Source organism: Lissotriton vulgaris, chromosome 10, assembly GCF_964263255.1.
Source record: "Lissotriton vulgaris chromosome 10, aLisVul1.2, whole genome shotgun sequence".
Taxonomy (NCBI): domain Eukaryota; kingdom Metazoa; phylum Chordata; class Amphibia; order Caudata; family Salamandridae; genus Lissotriton; species Lissotriton vulgaris.
Genome location: NC_141698.1, coordinates 410,157,370 through 410,176,157, shown reverse-complemented (window position 1 = coordinate 410,176,157; position 18,788 = coordinate 410,157,370).

The window sequence follows — 18,788 nt, the reverse complement described above, 5'->3', positions numbered from 1 at the left end:
AACAGTGTGAGTTCAGCCCTATTCGTGTAGTGAGACTTCAACTTGCCCCGTACTGCCGTCAGGGGACGTAGGGTCACCCTCGAGGGATTAGCTTTGTGTTCCCTCTCAAGCGCGAGCACCTCTGCCTCCAGCGCTTCCCTCTCCTTCCTACGTAAGGCGTTCAATTGTGAGTTGAGGCCCAGGCACGTCCCCCTGATCGTCGCCTTAAAGGCGTCCCAGGTGGTCATTAGGGACGTGTCCGAGGGAGGATTGCTATCAAAAAAGTCCCGGATGGCCTGACGCAAGGCCTGATGGGAAACATCGTCGCGGACCACCGAGGCCGGGAAGTACCATTTCCGGTTCGCGGTGTCCGGCGGCGACCACCGAAGCGTGAGCACTAGAAGACTGTGATCCGAGACAGAAATCGGGAGAATGGCGGCATCTAAAATGTTTCCTCTAAGGGACTGGCTGAGGAAGACGTAGTCCAGACGGGAGTAGGAGTGGTGCACATGGGAAAAGAACGTGTAGTCCTTCCCAGCAGGGTGAAAAAACCTCCAACCATCCACCAGGCCCATCTCTTCCACCCCCCTCTGTGTACTCCCCGAGAAAACCCCGGTGTCCGCCCTCCGACCCCCAGAGCTGTCCATCTCCCCATCCCAAACCAAGTTATAATCACCCAGCATGAATACAAGTCCTTCCGCAAAGTCCCCCACCTTCTCCAGCAGCTCCAGCAAGTACTTATTTTGGCCAGAATTAGGCAAGTAGAGCACCACAAACGTACACAACCTGCCCTGGATGTGCCCCTTGACCATCAACCACCGTCCTTCTCTATCAGTGCGGACTCCAACAGGCTGAAAATGCAACGCTGCCTTAAACATTAACGCCACCCCCCGATGCTTCGTGACCGCTGAGGACCTGTACACAATGGGGTACGCCCTGTGTCGGAGCCGCATTTCATCCTTTCGAGCTAAATGGGTTTCCTGAAGCCCCACCACATCAAGGTGATGGTCTACAAGGTATTTCAGGACCTTTTGTCTCTTCTGAGGGGAATTCAAGCCCTTGACATTCCAAGTGCCTATACTAATCGGCATAATAAACACCTCCCAAAGATCTTGCTATCAGAAATACAAAATGGCGCCCAACCCACCTTCCACCCCTCCCCCCCTCCACGTGCTCCCAAACGTTCCCAGAGCAGTCGCAGTCTCAGCCCCTCTACAGCATGGCGCGCATTCCACCACTCATTCTCTACATTCATCCCCAAAGGTCTGCCGTCACGGCCCCCCCTCCCCCTCCCCAACAGTCCCCCAACCAAAACCCCCCCGAACCAACACAGAACATTGTACAAAAGCGGAAAAAAAAGTGCAAAAACCATACTCAACAGGATCAGTAGGCCGAAGTCCGTAGGAAGCCCCCAATCGAGTGACAGGCCAGAGGAATGAAGCCACTATTCCCCTTGGCCGTAATCAAGGTCGTCTCCACCAGAGTACTTGCACACCCTCGATCAGAAGGCCCGAGCCTTCCCGGCGCCAATCCGCCATTTTGGGGCTCACGCTGCCCCAGAGCTGAGCTGTGAAGCCGCCAACGTGGCCGAGGCCACCGAAGCGACCGCTGCTCCTCGTTCCTGCAGGCTGGTAGAGAGGTCCGGACGTTGTCTTGCAGGGGATCCGGCGGGAGAGCGCCCCACCCTGCGCCAAGAGTTCGATCGGCGGCGCCGCCGAGATGGGGAGGCCGCAGTGGCCGGCGATGATGGAACATCCGCCAGTCCCAGGAGCTCTTTTGCCGCCTGAAGTGTGCGTACTTGGGCCAGGCGGTTCTGCCATCTGAAAATTATTCTGAAAGGGTGCCCCCAAGAGTAGGCAATCCCCCTCTCTTTCAGGAATGCTGTGATAGGACGGAAGTCCCTTCGTTTTTGTAAGGTAGAGGCCGCCAAGTCCTGGAACAGCTGGGGTCTATGGCCACGGAATTGCAATGAGTCGATGGTCCTGGCCTTCCGTAGTATCCTCTCCTTGAGTTGAAAATCGTGGACGCACACCAGTATGTCGGGGGGAGGACCCCCCCCCTCGCCGCGGCAGGCCCACCCGGTGCACTCTGTCCATCCGTATCTCCGTCGTGTCCTCCTCGTCTAGGACCTGGAGGAACAGCTCCTGCACGTATCCCCGGAGGTCTCCCGCCTCACCGTCCCAGGGCACCGCCCGTATACGGATGTTGTTCCTACGGGAGCGGTTTTCAAGGTCTTCCGTATGCAGTTGGAGGTCCAAATTCTGCTCGGTGAGGCGGATAATGTCTTGCTGGAGCATGTGAACATCTGTGGCGACGCTCAAGTCCCTGTCCTCCAGGGTCGCCACCCTCTCTCCTATGCCGTCCACATCCCTCCGCACCTCCCGCAGGTCGGAGGCGAGCTGCGACCTGAGTTCCGATATGTCCTCCTTGATGGAGGCAAACAGCTCCGACATGAAGGCCTTCGTCACCGGAGCGTCTTCATCAGATTGCCTTGATGACCCACTTGCTCCAGGGGAGGCCGGTTGTTGGGAGGCCTTGTCCTTTCCCTGGTTTCGTTTGCGCTGCACTGTGGACATGACGCCCTGTGTCGACTCCACGTGGCCAAGGAGGCAGCGGGGGCTGCCGGCGGGCCAAGCACTCGGTTCCTTCCTTCACCACCAGTCGTTTCCAGGCTCCTCGCCCTCAGGCACTCGATTGTGAGCGTCTCCTGTATCCCAGACGGGAGTTCCAGGGGTCCAGCGATCTGCCGCCTCGGTCCTCCAATCCTCCGCCACCAATGAGCGGTAGAGTCACTCCCGTGCCCCGTCGTCGTCCGGCTCCGTGCAGCGAGCCGGCCCTAGGCTCGGATAGTTCAAGCAGGCCGCAGGCGCCACCCACGTGGGGGGCCAGTCGATGGCGTTAGCAGTGGGCCATCGGCTGTGCAAGTGGCGCTACTTGGCCAGGGGTCCTCTCATGGGCGTGGCGGGGTATGAGCCGGGTCTCGCCGATAGAGCCTCCCTCGTCCAACTCCGGTCCGCTCAGCCGTCCGTCTGCTCCAGCGCCTGCAGGCGGATCTAGGGCCCCGCCCCTCGACCGCGCCGGGCCGCGATGGTTGGAAAGCCCGGGGTCTCACAGGCCGTAGGCTGCGACCGTCCTCGCAGGCGCTCTGGGGGTCACACCGCTCCGGGGACCCCGCCAACGTCCGCCGCTCTGCTAGGCGAACGTCTCCGCCGCCGTAGGGGCTCGCGGGTGCCCCCAAAATCGTGCTATTAGTTGCTATGTTGGATCAGCGCCGGAGCGGCACGAAAAGGCGTCCTACTCCGCCGCCATCTTGGCCACGCCCCCTATTTTCAGTTTTTTAACCACACACCTTACTGACTCTGTCCTGCACGGCCCTGACCGTTTCCAACTTTTCTTGCTGGTGCCTGGAGAGAGGGGCACGAGTGGGTATTCCCTAGTGCTGGGTCCCTTCACTCTCAATCCTAACATCCTTTGCTCTGCATTTCTGTGTGGGCCACCATAACACATTTTACAGTACTGATGTGGAACATAAACAGCTCCCTAACCTTTTTAAAAGGGAAGCTGTCATGCAATTCCTTCATTGCTGTGGGCCCTGAATTGGTATGCTCCCAAAGACCTACCTTTTAGAGTCACAATGCTTTTCTCTAAAATGATATGGCTACAGTAAGGTATACCATGCCGGGTTTGACCGAGGGTCCAAGGGGGTGGCCAACGTAATCGAAAAAATCCCTGACGCTGGTGTATTTTTTATGTGTAATTGGAGAGTTTGTTGATTGGGGTCCTTTTCAATTTTTTATGTGTCTATGTTCCCCCACAGTTGGGTGTCCTCATACTGACGATGCTAAGGGATCTTCTCTTCTCTCTACCCAGAGCAGGACAATCATAGGGGGGATTTTAATGATATTCTGGGTCTGCTGGATTCCCTGTGATCCCTTAGAGTCGGGATTAGAGAGGGGAGTGGCTGCACAACAGGGTACTGGGCCCTGGTTTATGTGACACCTGGAGGGTATAGAACCCTAACGTTAAGGAACACACTTATGCCTTGACAGCTCACGGCTCCCTTTTTTTGTTACAGGCTTGGGATCTCCTTCACAAATGGGGCTCTCATATCTGGTCCCGGCGCCTATTGGATCGCCCCAGGTTGCTGCTCCAGTTGGCAGATCAAACAAGGAGAAGGGAGAAGCAGGTGTGGCACCTTAACACCCGGTTACTCCAAGATAGGTCTTTCACCCAGATCTTCCAGATTCAACTGAAGGATTTCCTGAGTGTCAATCAGGGAACAATAGACTCACAAGGGACACAGAAGGGAGCTTGCAAGGCCACTATGTGGGGTAGCACGCGCTGTTATAGCAGGGGCCGCTATTGCAATATGCAGGACTGATTGAAACAATCAAAAAGTTCTATTCTATCCTCTGAGAGTAGGCAAGAGAGATCATGAACCAGCCGTTGACCATCGAGGAGGTTGACAAGGACCAAAGAGAGCTCACTACATGTAAAACCCTGGGACTTGATGAGATGAGATTCCGATAGAATTTTACCATAAAATGGGTCCCATCATTATACCTCCTATATTAGCTATGTATCTTTAAGCTACAGAACGGGGGCATTTCCCTTCGGAGATGGATCCAGTCACCATTGTAGTTTTGTTGAAACTGGCAAGCCATCAGACGAGTGTCACTCCTACCGGCCCATCTCCCCTCATCAATGCGGAGGACAAACTATTCAACAAAGTGTTGGCACAATTGACCAACCATGTCTTGACCCGGCTGATTCACCCAGATTAGTGCAGCTTTATCCCCCGCTGTGGCACGAGACAGTGTATCAAGAGGGTTTATCTTGTCCCGGCTTTCTTCCAGTCATTGAACTACGCCACCACCATGCTGCTTTTTGACTTTCAGAAGGCCTTCGACTCATTGGACTGGACACTCTTACAAGAGGTTCTGGCTGAATGGGCTTTGGCGCTCAATTCCAATCCTATATCCGGGTCTTATATGTCAAACCACAGGTGCAAGTGCAGGTGAATGTGGTGGTATCCCCCTAGTTTTTTATCAGAAGAGGCACACGGCAGGCTGCTCCATGTCACTCCTGCTCTTCTCCCTGGCAATTGAACCATTAATGGCATGGATACAGTGTAATGCTCAGGTCTGGGGGTTTGCCTGGGGGGTAGCCCTTGAAGAAAGGATAGCGTTGTATGAGGATGACATCCTCCTATTTATGGCCTGTCTGGCAGAGGCCTGACCCGCCTTCTCCCCATTTTGTTAAACTATCAACAACAAGCTTGGCAATATTGAATGTACATTCTGCAAATTACTCAATTCAACCACACGTGACACTAAATGTGATTAGAAAATAATTGATTTATTTAATCTTTTTTAGATAAAGTTTAGAAAGAAAAAGGTTTGTCATTAATTTTAGAAAATTGCCACTGTGACATCTGAATCTATTTCATGTGTTTATGGGTCACAAAACTTGAACTGCAAACATGTTATCACTTACATGAACAATATGCATGTATAATTCAAACACCATTCAAATGAGAATCAAAAAACAGTTTGTAAGTTCAGGTTTCTCACAATTGAAAAAATAAATACAAACACAAAAATCTATTCAAACAAAAAATATAGAAAGACAATACCAAAGGGGTTGAAAAATATTTCTAGAAACTGTTTTAGAGACCTTTTTCTTTTTACAACCCACTAATAGGTGAAGACTAAGCAGTGTGATATTCAGTTTAACCCAAAGGATTCAATCAGTTTAGTGGTCATTTGGTATTAAGCCCTTGGTGTACAAACATGGTTAAACTGATATAAATTGCATGTACACTTGTTTGGTCAATAACAAGGTCTACGCGTTTCGAACCCCTGTATTCATTGTGGGGGGTTCTCTTCAGGACCTGGAATTAAAACAAAGCTGAAAGAAAAGAAGAAAGAGAGAGGGGATGCTTGTGATATCACTAGCAACTTTCAGACATACAAGATTGACTTCCCTGTGAACTTAATCTATTTGTTTAACTCAGTAGAGATTAGCCAATCTCTATTCCAGTAGGGGATCTCATATTTGTTCCACGTTGGAAAGATAATTAATTATGATCTGCATAAGAAATGAAGAAGGAAGGGGAAAGCAGAAAGGGTATACGTTTTTTGGGAATAACCAGTCAAAAAAGAGGAAGGGGCTGGTAGGTCAATTGATTGAACTTGACTTACTTATTGTTCCAACTATGTGTAGGAACAGGAAACTGAATGAAAGGACCGGTCTTGTGGCACTATGAATCCGCAAGAGAGACAAGAAGAAAGTGCATATAAATTGTTTGCTACACAACTTGGTGATTCCAGAAGCAAAGCATATTGGAAAAAACGTACGCAGATTAGTTTTATGGTTTTTTGAACGAAGGCAATTTAATGCGTTGAGGCTCCATTTTGGACATCTTTGGGTCTGTCTTAGGATTAAAGGTGAACTGTTCTAAATTGACACTGAGCCCTGTGTCGGGTGACGGGAGAGATGGGAGCTGGCACCCAAGCATCCCTATAAGGCACCTTAGCTTCAACTACCTGGGGATTCAAATGTCCTGGTAACCAAACCTGGTGTGGAACTTTAACCTCAGACACCAAGATACCACTCAATGTGTTGAGGAGGGTGGCCCGGTGTAAAATGATGATCCTCCCATGCCTTTTGTATACCCTCCAGAACTACCCTTTCCCTATCCTAAATCACTGGCTGGCCACCATCAGTGCTAACGCCTGTCACATCATATGGGCAGGTAACCCCACCCACCAGGGCCTATTTTGCCACAAGTCTCTGATTGACATTGTTGGACCCGGGCCTTTATGGCTGGTTCACCCCTGAACTTTTTGCTTTTGATGGCGACCTGGCGTTCATGATTTCTGGCTTGGCGCACTTTTTCCCTGGGTCCCAGAGTGAAAGTGCGTGCGTGTAGTATGGCTGGCCTGCTCTCCCATAGGAATGCATGGGGAATGTGTGTGTCCCTGGTAGTTCCTGGTGCGTGGGGAGTGCAGGCTCGAATTTAGTATGTGTAAACTCGTGAGAGTGAATGCTGCAAGATGGTGTATGCGGCATGTATGTGTCTAGAAGGGAAGTGCTACTTCTGGACATTGAGATATGTGTGCAGTGAGGGTGCTGGAGCGTGATTGGCTGGAGCTGGCTGGCATGCCAGTCTCCAGGAAGTCTGGATGGGTCTGCCCGGTGGTGAGTGGGAGATTAGCATGAGTGATGTGTGGGAGGAGTGTACTTGTGTCCTGGATGGGCTGGGTTTTCCCCACACAATGCTGGCTCCGCCCCCCTGTGGTGTGTCTAACGACCCTAGCCTCCCCAGTGAATGAAATGGGTGGTTGGGCCATCAAGAGTGCTCCAGAACCAGCTGCGACTGGTTTCTTCCCCACCCTGCACCTACAGACAAAGGATTTCAGTGTATAAAAATGGGGCTGTGTCCCCACTGAAATTGTTCTCTTCTAGGATCTTGAGGGGGCTGCTGCTGATGCTGCTGGGGCCAGGAGGAACCGCCACTTGGACTGCCTCCCTGCCTGGAGGGCCAGTGAGCTGGCCCCTGGCCCAGCCTTGCCCCCCTGCCTACCTAAGGACTTTGCTGGAACTCTGCCCTGCTGAGGGCACCTGGGAGCGCTGTGCTTGTGTTCCCAGCGCCTGGGAGCGTTTTGGACTTTCCCTAGGGTGCCTGGAAGCGTTTTATCGGCCTTAAGAGCGCTTTATTTGCCTTGAGCGCTTGAGAGCGCTTATTGTTGGTCCTAGCGCTGGGGAACGCTGTTGTGCACAGCCGGTGCCCACCCGGCATTTGGCCGCCTGATCTGCCGATTCGCGGCGCGTAGCGAGTGCCACCTCGCTTTATTTTTAATTTACCGAGCCGGAGCCCACCCGGCATTGCCCCGTGTTGTCCTCGCTGAGGAGAAGCCGAGAAGAGAGCAGCCGCTGACGTCATCGCCCGGCCGCGCTGGGATTGGCCCAGCCGTCCGAGCCTTCCCCCGCGTCATCGAGGCAGCCGAAGGAGCAGGAAGCAGCTTGCAGCGTCTCACCGAGGCTCCCCGTGAGGAGAGAGGAGCCCCGCGCTGCTGCTGGGAGGCTCCCCGTGAGGAGAGAGGAGCCCCGCGCTGCTGCTGGGAGGCTCCCCGTGAGGAGAGAGGAGCCCCGCCCTCCACAGGAGAGCCGGTGAGTGCAGGAGGGCGGGGGCCTCCCGAGTGAAAGCAGAGCAGCCCCGGTTGTCAGCGGGCCGCTCCACCGACAGGAGCAGTGTCCTGGAGAGCCCGAGGCTCTTGGGGGCAATTCTTGATTCTGAGTCCCCCGAGCGGGACTCCAACGACGGCCATTCTTGTGTAGAGCCCTGAGAGGGCTCAGGGGGCATTTCTTCAGTGTGAGAGCCGCGAAGGCTCCCAGAGGGGACAACCAGCTGTCCAGAGCCTGCGAGGCTCCCCCATTTCCTTTGGTCCCATTGTTGTTCCTGAGCCCACGAGGCTCCAACGTTGGCATCCTTGTTATTTACAACTGTCCAGCACTTAGTGGACAGTTGCTACGTTTAGGCTGGGTGTACTTTTGGCTTATTACAGCCTGCCCTGACTTTGGGACACAGGGACTGCCACAGGTTGTGGCTAATGTGGATTTTGTGCAATTGCTTGTGCGTGCACCTCTGAATGTGTTCTGAAGCATCATGTGTTTTTCCTTGCATACACCGCTGAATGTAGGTTCTGCATCATGTTTTTTCTTGTGCTTGCACCTCTGAATGTGTTTGGATACATCATGTGTTTTCTTTCCCTACACCGCTGAATGTTAATGCATCATGTGTAATGTTCCTATGCTTATACCCCTAGATGTTGGTAATTCCTAGGTGGTTGCTTTTCTCCTAGTACAGGTGTTGCTAGTGAGGTCTTTTGTTCCCTGCGCAATAGTTTCCTAAGGTGGTTAGGGTTGCGTAGGAGGTTCTTATGCTTTACCAGTAATTACTGGTTGTGTGCTAATTTGTGCTACATGTTCTATTTGGTTCTAAAAGTATTCTATGTGCTAATTACTATTCCTAAAAAGTGATGATTCCTGACAGTGGTCCAGGTGGCCCTGTCTTGTAAATATCCCCCCTGTAAATTCTGCCCGTGCCTGTTGGCACAGTGTAACAAAATGTGTGTTTTATCTAATGTGTTTTTGACATAATACAAAGGCTATTTTTAAACAACCTTGTGTGGAGTTTCCTTTGTGGTGGGCCTTGGGTGTTGTTGCTGGGTGCGTGCCCAAACACTTAACCTACATAGCCTCCAAGTTTAGCCTTGCTGCTCGCGCCACGTTACCTAGAGGGCGAGTAGGGGTTATCTTGGTGTGTGACTCCCTTGCCCTGACTTTAGAAATGGTGATCCCTGACTGACCTCGACGCGAGTCTTGGCCGGCCAGGGTCCCGTTTCTAACATTGGTGGCAGGCGGTGAGGATCCGGATTTGTGTTTGCGTTGTACTGCAGTGGCAACAGGCCACACTACAAAGCTCTGCATTTTAGATAATTACATGTTGGGGATTATTGTCCTTTGAAGTTCTAGTATTTCTTTTTCCAAAGAGTGTCCAGTACATTTGTCCCCTGCCCTGCTCCCAGAGTTTGGTACCTGTGTCACGTGTGGTCAGGTTGAGAAATCAGGGGTGGTAAAAACTGCCTTACCGGTCCGAGGGGGGGTGTGTGCGTGGATGAATGGTGTGTTGCCTAGACAGATTAGTGTGAGTTCTCTTTAGTAGGGAGCTTGCTGAAATACTTTGAACCGTGTGCTCTTGCTTCAGCTCTGACAGTTAAGTCCCCTGTGTTGCACGTGTCTGTGAGCATCCTGTCAAGATGGAATCTCCTTTTAACCTCTGTGGTCTGTTTAAGTACAGTATGCATGAGTTGGTGCATTTTTGTGAGGAGAGAGACATCCCAGTGAATGAGTCAGACACCCAGTCCAAGCTTAGGGATAACCTGATCCTATGGCAGAAGAATGACTGGGAACGTGAGCACAGTGAGAGAGATAGGGCCCGGGCCGCACGCCATGAGGGTGGTGGGTCTGAGGGGAGCCCTGAAGAGTCTGAAGAGGAGGATGAGGATGACAGTGAATGAGCATCAGCAGATGGTGAGGACCCCCTAGATAGGGAGTCCCTTGCTGGGTCCAGTGTCAGATGTAGCACCCCATCCCTTTCCCTGTCCCCAGAGGAGTGGGTGGATAGGAGGGAAGAGAGGGAGCACCAGTTGGCCATGGAGAAACTCAGGTTAGAGCATGCCAGAGAGATGGCCCAGCTGGGTGTGAATGAGCAGACTGCAGAGGCTGAGAGGGCCTTGGCCAGGGAGAACATAGCCCTAGAGGGTAGGTTATCCCCTGACCGCAGTCATAGTTTTCTGGATTCCCCAGGGAGGGTTGGATCCAGTGGTGGCAGCAAGAGAGAGTTTGGTGCAGGAAGTGCCATGCCCCGTTTCCAAAGAGTGGTACCTTGTTCCCGAGAGGACACATACAGGTTGAAGTTCAGGAGCAGTAGGAGACTGCCTCACCAGGATTGGGCGGATTATGTGGATGATTGCCATGATGCCCTGCTTGATTGGTTAGAGGTTCATGGGGAACCTGATTTGGATGGACTACTCAACCTGGTTATCAGAGAGCAGTTGCTCAATTGTTTTGTGCCAGAGTTGCGCAAACACCTGTCAAGAGGTGACTACGTGTGTCCTTGGGACATTGCAAAGGAAGCAGACCGCTGGGAAGGTGCCAGTGGTTCTGACACGTCATGGGTGAGTGAACCCGAGAGTAGTGGGTTAGGTATCTTCCAGACTAGTGTGGTGGAAGAGGCTCAGAGTAGCCCAGCTAGGTCCCAGTGTAGCGAGAGGGGTGAAGGGGCTCACGTCTTGTCTCCGTGGAGTAAGAGTGAGTGGGGGACTGAGTGTTCCCAGGTGCCCAAAACCCAGTCTCAGAACCTGGATGGTTTCTTGAGGGAACACCAGGTTAGGGACCTAGGCTGTCCTGTTAGACCCCTTGAGGGGGATCCCCTAGTGTCTAGAGAACCTGGAGTATCTTTAAATAGTGTTCCAGTGGTTCTAGTGTCCGGCAGTGCCACTCCAGTTGGGGGGGCACGGAAGTCCGAAGTGAGGAGTGATTGGGGGAGTTCCCCAGTGGGAGAACCAGTGGGTCAGGGACTACCCAGTTGGGCGAAGTTCCCGGTTAGTGACCATGGTGACACCATTTCTGTTCTGGGGGATCTTCCCGCACTGTCAGGTGGACAGGGGACGGGAGATCTGCGCCAGACAGACAGTCACACAGCACATGAGTCATGTGTTAGCCTCAGGGGGATGGTGAGTGAGTCCCCAGAAGTCCTGGAGTGCCAGGCAATTATCCCACCTAGGGGTTTAGACCGAAGGTTGGGAGGCCAGGTTCAGGATCGGCCTGACCTGAAGGGTGGGACTTCTGTAACCAGAGTCCTAGCCAGTGCTTCTTCAAGGGGTACCTCTCCAGTTGGGAGGGTGCAGAACTCTGGAAGGGGGTGCAGAGGGTGGGAGAGCCCGCCTCTGACCCCGGCGCAACCTGAGGGGTTAAACCCTGGGTTGGAATGGCGTTCTAGGTGTACCCCTCGCAGGAGGTGGAGGAACCCTAGACGAAGAGGTAGGGGGAGGAGAGCCTTCCCTGAGACTCCTGGTCCGCCTGAGGTTGTAGACCCTAGGCTGGAGAACCAGTGGCAGTCTGGCCCTGTCTTACAGACAGGAAGAGTGGAGAGTGGCTACTATGTGCCAGGGGTTACTACCCCCCACTTTGTGAGTAGGCGGGAACCAGTGGCACCTGGGTGGCCTAGGGCCTGGTCCTGGCCGCGGAAAGCTAGGGAGTACCAGTGGGGTAGCCCAGTTGTTCCAGATGGTGGTTTGAGAAGGAATCCCAGGGGTTCACAGTGGCGTGGAACAGGACGGTGTCCCGGCAGTGGTGGGCCCGTGTCCGTGTTCTTTCGCCCAAAGCAGGGAAGCCCATCACTGTGGTGATCGTCTACCCTGCGTTTTGGCTGGAAGGGGGTTGTGTTGGACCCGGGCCTTTATGGCTGGTTCACCCCTGAACTTTTTGCTTTTGATGGCGACCTGGCGTTCATGATTTCTGGCTTGGCGCACTTTTTCCCTGGGTCCCAGAGTGAAAGTGCGTGCGTGTAGTATGGCTGGCCTGCCCTCCCATAGGAATGCATGAGGAATGTGTGTGTCCCTGGTAGTTCCTGATGCGTGGGGAGTGCAGGCTTGAATTTAGTATGTGTAAACTCGTGAGAGTGAATGCTGCAAGATGGTGTATGCGGCATGTATGTGTCTAGAAGGGAAGTGCTACTTCTGGACATTGAGATATGTGTGCAGTGAGGGTGCTGGAGCGTGATTGGCTGGAGCTGGCTGGCATGCCAGGCTCCAGGAAGTCTGGATGGGTCTGCCCGGTGGTGAGTGGGAGATTAGCATGAGTGATGTGTGGGAGGAGTGTACCTGTGTCCTGGATGGGCTGGGTTTTCCCCACACAATGCTGGCTCCGCCCCCCTGTGGTGTGTCTAACGACCCTAGCCTCCCCAGTGAATGAAATGGGTGGTTGGGCCATCAAGAGTGCTCCAGAACCAGCTGCGACTGGTTTCTTCCCCACCCTGCACCTACAGACAAAGGATTTCAGTGTATAAAAATGGGGCTGTGTCCCCACTGAAATTGTTCTCTTCTAGGATCTTGAGGGGGCTGCTGCTGCTGCTGCTGGGGCCAGGAGGAACCGCCACTTGGACTGCCTCCCTGCCTGGAGGGCCAGTGAGCTGGCCCCTGGCCCAGCCTTGCCCCCCTGCCTACCTAAGGACTTTGCTGGAACTCTGCCCTGCTGAGGGCACCTGGGAGCGCTGTGCTTGTGTTCCCAGCGCCTGGGAGCGTTTTGGACTTTCCCTAGGGTGCCTGGAAGCGTTTTATCGGCCTTAAGAGCGCTTTATTTGCCTTGAGCGCTTGAGAGCGCTTATTGTTGGTCCTAGCGCTGGGGAGCGCTGTTGTGCACAGCCGGTGCCCACCCGGCATTTGGCCGCCTGATCTGCCGATTCGCGGCGCGTAGCGAGTGCCACCTCGCTTTATTTTTAATTTACCGAGCCGGAGCCCACCCGGCATTGCCCCGTGTTGTCCTCGCTGAGGAGAAGCCGAGAAGAAAGCAGCCGCTGACGTCATCGCCCGGCCGCGCTGGGATTGGCCCAGCCGGCCGAGCCTTCCCCCGCGTCATCGAGGCAGCCGAAGGAGCAGGAAGCAGCTTGCAGCGTCTCACCGAGGCTCCCCGTGAGGAGAGAGGAGCCCCGCGCTGCTGCTGGGAGGCTCCCCGTGAGGAGAGAGGAGCCCCGCGCTGCTGCTGGGAGGCTCCCCGTGAGGAGAGAGGAGCCCCGCCCGCCACAGGAGAGCCGGTGAGTGCAGGAGGGCGGGGGCCTCCCGAGTGAAAGCAGAGCGGCCCCGGTTGTCAGCGGGCCACTCCACCGACAGGAGCAGTGTCCTGGAGAGCCCGAGGCTCTTGGGGGCAATTCTTGATTCTGAGTCCCCCGAGCGGGACTCCAACGACGGCCATTCTTGTGTAGAGCCCTGAGAGGGCTCAGGGGGCATTTCTTCAGTGTGAGAGCCGCAAAGGCTCCCAGAGGGGACAACCAGCTGTCCAGAGCCTGCGAGGCTCCCCCATTTCCTTTGGTCCCATTGTTGTTCCTGAGCCCACGAGGCTCCAACGTTGGCATCCTTGTTATTTACAACTGTCCAGCACTTAGTGGACAGTTGCTACGTTTAGGCTGGGTGTACTTTTGGCTTATTACAGCCTGCCCTGACTTTGGGACACAGGGACTGCCACAGGTTGTGGCTAATGTGGATTTTGCGCAATTGCTTGTGCGTGCACCTCTGAATGTGTTCTGAAGCATCATGTGTTTTTCCTTGCATACACCGCTGAATGTAGGTTCTGCATCATGTGTTTTCTTGTGCTTGCACCTCTGAATGCGTTTGGATACATCATGTGTTTTCTTTCCCTACACCGCTGAATGTTAATGCATCATGTGTAATGTTCCTATGCTTATACCCCTAGATTTTGGTAATTCCTAGGTGGTTGCTTTTCTCCTAGTACAGGTGTTGCTAGTGAGGTCTTTTGTTCCCTGCGCAATAGTTTCCTAAGGTGGTTAGGGTTGCGTAGGAGGTTCTTATGCTTTACCAGTAATTACTGGTTGTGTGCTAATTTGTGCTACATGTTCTATTTGGTTCTAAAAGAATTCTATGTGCTAATTATTATTCCTAAAAAGTGATGATTCCTGACAGTGGTCCAGGTGGCCCTGTCTTGTAAATATCCCCCCTGTAAATTCTGCCCGTGCCTGTTGGCACAGTGTAACAAAATGTGTGTTTTATCTAATGTGTTTTTGACATACTACAAAGGCTATTTTTATATAACCTTGTGTGGAGTTTCCTTTGTGGTGGGCCTTGGGTGTTGTTGCTGGGTGCGCGCGCAAACACTTAACCTACATAGCCTCCAAGTTTAGCCTTGCTGCTTGCGCCACGTTACCTAGAGGGCGAGTAGGGGTTATCTTGGTGTGTGACTCCCTTGCCCTGACTTTAGAAATGGTGATCCCTGACTGACCTCGACGCGAGTCTTGGCCGGCCATGGTCCCGTTTCTAACAGACATTCAATGGTGGCTTGTCCATGGCTGCTATGCATCTCTACTACTGGGATGCACTTTGATGGTGAATGATTGGGTGCATTGAGGGTAGGCAGACCTGGCCTTCAGTAGTCTAGACACCTCATGGACCTGTTATACAGGATGCCTATAAAGTGGTCCTTCCTGGAGGTGACCAGGATGGTGTTCTTGACCTGGAGGGCCATGCTGCATTGGACTGGCTGGGACCGGAAGGTCATGCTGGAGATATCGCTTTGGACTGGCAGGTGGTTGAGTCAGGTGTCTCATCTGGAAGGCGTCAAAGACTGACCTAGAATAGGTGTGTCAAAACGGGGCAATGTGTGGGAGGGTGATCACACAAAATCATTTGCTACCCTACAAATTGAATTCTCTCTCCACAAGTCCCAATTCTACCATTATCTTCAGCCCAGGCACTTCTCGGCTGGTCTCTTGGAGCTCTGGAGGTGTCCCCGGAGTACAACACCCTGGAAGCTCGGTTACTCCTAGGACCAATGTCAAAAGGGGGCATTTCACAGGTGTATAGATCCCTGTTCAACCACTTGCCATGTAACCTTTCATATCTGAGAGGCTAGTGACAAGACTGGGTGGGGCCTCTCGAAGATTCGGAATGGACTGAAACCTGCATGACACCATTTACCCTGACAATATCAGCCAGACTACACCTCATCCAACTACACTTTTTACACTGAACATATTTCACACCCAGATGACCTTGGAAGACGGAAAGATTCCCTGAAGTTACGTGCACTAGATGTCAGGACAGCATGGACATTTCTTCCATATGGTGTGGGGATGCCATCCTATTCAGCAATACTGACTCACCATCTTCCATACTCTCTCTGTTGTCCTGGGTCAACGGATCAAGGCCTCACATAGAATTGCTCTCATGGGGATCCTGGAAGATTTGGGTGGATCCAAGGATGAACGAATCCTGGTGGGAATGGGGATGGTCTTGGCAAAAAGAGACATAGCAAAATACTAAACAAGGCCAACGCCTCTCCACTAAGAGACTAGAGATCAGGTATAGACCATTGTGCAAATAGCCTGTCTCTACATTCTACCCCAATAGGTGTTATGCCAGATGGAACCCTTATGTCCTGAAGAGACCTTCGTTAATTGCATATAGGGTTGAAACATTGACATTTTTAATACAGACTGTCTTCAAATAATTGAAGGCACTATCTGGAGAATATACATTTAACTGCTGATTTATATGGAATTTGGAGATGTCCTGATTGTAGACATGTTTCATTGTTAATGTGGCACAACAGTGCACCTTTGAACATTGCACCATCTGCATTATTTTTAAATGTATATGATACATTACACCTATTTGAGAATAAATGGAGCAGACTGGTTATAACGTTATGAGAGAGTGCTATATCAATTGTATACCAAAAGAGTCCCAGAGAACCACCCAATTAATCCTTGCTTGTTACCTGGTTCCATTTTTCTAGCATACGGGTTAGGTCCTTTGTTGTTGTATTTGTATATGTGCAGACCCAAACCATAGGATGCAGTTCTGCTCCTCCTAAATGTGTAGGTGAAAAATGTAGCAATAGGTGCTCCAAAAATACAGCCACAGCAGTCTGGTAGCCATTTGCTGCCGGTAGCGAGTTCGGGAGGCTGGGCTTTGATCTCCAGGTGCTACCTGGAAATAATGTCTATAGCTGTCTCTCCGTTCACCTAGGGGGTTTATTGATCTTGCATGCTAGGCTCATTGGCTCAGTTTGTTGCCTTGCCAGTGATGGTTCTATTCACTTCAGGTTATCATTAAAGTGATATGCCCAGTAAATTTAATATGTTTCACAGTGTTAACCAGCCTTCCGAAAATAGTATCTTTGACATGTTGTAACTTTTCTGTCTTTTGTCTATACAGCATTATTGTGAAAGCATTACGGCCATGTCCATGCCTCTGTTTTATGCCAATGGCCACTGACATTTTCCCTATGGAATCTTGGCAGTGTGCAAACCTGGCAATCAACATCAAGCTCCTTAAAACATCTCTCGTTTAAACAAGTGTAACATTTAACTTTAGAAGTCTGAGCTTTTGTTGTTTCTTTTTTTTTTGCAGTTTCATATAGGGTGAACCTTTACCTGAAGGTTTTGGGGCACTTAACAGGAGCACCATTTATATCACACACTTACTTATGCCTACTACCCCATCTGGGGTAGAGGCCATCAACATGGACTCTCTAGCCATCTCTAGTTATATCCAGTTCTTTAAATCGCTGATACTCACCGGTACTAAGTACCAGCACTTCTAAATTTTCTGGCGTGGAGTACCAGAACTTTGTCTTGTCTCAAAAAGAGTACCAGTACTTTTTGGGCAGCAAGCCAACTCAGTGCAATTTGGCATATAAAGAAAGAAGTGTGACGCAGATGAGGAGTCGATCCGTTTTCATGAAGCACTCGAGTGCTAACCTGCCTTTACAATCTGCTAATTGAGCAACGTCCATGTGTATTCAATTAGAGCAGCCAGGGAGTTTGGGAGGGGCCCGAGTCACATGTGTAGCGTTGTGCTACAAATAAGGACACTGCACAATATATCTTATTTAGCGAGCTCTTTATTATTGCTCTGTCCTGTTCCTCGTCCCTACTCTAACTGCCCAGAGCTCCTACCCCCAACTCCTCCCATTCCGGTTCTTCCCCCTAGCTCCACCCCAAACACTAGACTGCATCTCAATATTACATCTACCCCCTTGTTAACAAAATAAACTTAGCGTCCAACATGTTTATAGTTCCTCAATCAGCCACACGGGTCTGCAGGCCGCCTGTTTAAGCTATGGAGATGCATCTCCATTTCCTTTGTGTTGCTTTCTGTCGCTTTGACGAGAACATCTTTTATTACAGGAGTGCATCTTTGAAGTTGCGAGACGTCTCGCGTGGCCTTCTTGTGCTCAGGTTCGTGGTGGTTTCCAATCAGCTTCTGGGTGATCCACTCATCTTCAGTTTCTGAGGTGACTGTGAAAGGCTCAGCTTGATGTCGGCAGTCTGCCTTCCTTTGTGGCTCTTGTTTGATTGAGCACCCACATATAATTTTACTTCCTTTTGTCTTGTCCGGTCGAGGGCAACACTGCCCTCCTGTTCAAAGTCATGTATACCAGACGGTAAGGCACTATCTGTGGAGGTCGTCTTAGTTTGGTTCGGGGACTCATTCGCTGCCACAGGTTGTCTCACCCACTCCCACTCACATTTGGGACTGGTGAACCCTTTGACTGTCTGGGCATGTGCATGTTTCTCTCTCATCCGATGATGATCTGTCTCTGTTAACACATCTGGTTTTCCTTGCAGAGTGACTGGATAGTCCTTTCCCATCCGGTGGGTAATGTCCACTATATCTGTTTTCCTTCTGTAGGCCGTTTGAGTCAGGCTCACTGACCCCATCAGGGATGAAGGTATATTATTTATGTCTTGATGTACCCGCGACTGACATGACAGGTTGTCTTGGGGAGTGATTGAGTATTCAGAGACATTGGTGTGAGATATGTTGCTCTTGATGGGAAGGATGTCCTTTGGTTCTAGGGTGTGTTCGGGTGGTTGACGCCATGGCCGTCGTCGAGACCATGACTCGGTCGACTCCAGGGATCGAACAGATGTGCTTTCTAAATCGGAGGAGTTTTTTGTCGATTTTCTTTGATAAAGTTCCTTTGAGCGTCTCTTGAATGGAGGATTTCTGAAACAGGTAGGCCGTGACGAGCTGCTCCTAGAGTCTGAGTTCTCTTTGGAATATTTCTCTGGGTACCTTTCTCGAAGTGACTTCGGTGTCATCTTACTAGAGAGGTTGTTTGATAACCACATATTTATTTCTTGAGTTTGATCCCAGGGTATTTTGTCTCTGCCTCCCTCGTGTAATGATAATGGCCTCCTCTCAGTTTCTTCATTGTCTCGGATGTCGTGGATGCGTTTGTCTTCCCATTTCCAGTGTCTGAGTGGATCAGTCCGTCTTATTGAGGTTCCGTGACAATTGTAAGTGGTGTTTTCGACTCACTCGAATATGGACGAGTTTGGTATCTATGAACCGCAAATGACGAGTTCAGTGGGTGTACGCGTTTTCGCTACGCTAACCTGAACCGTTCATCTTATTCGTGGGTTTCTTCATCTGAACCCACAGGTTCCATTTTAGAAGCAGCATCCATTTTGTTTCTTGCCCTCAAGTAGCCAGCGAACG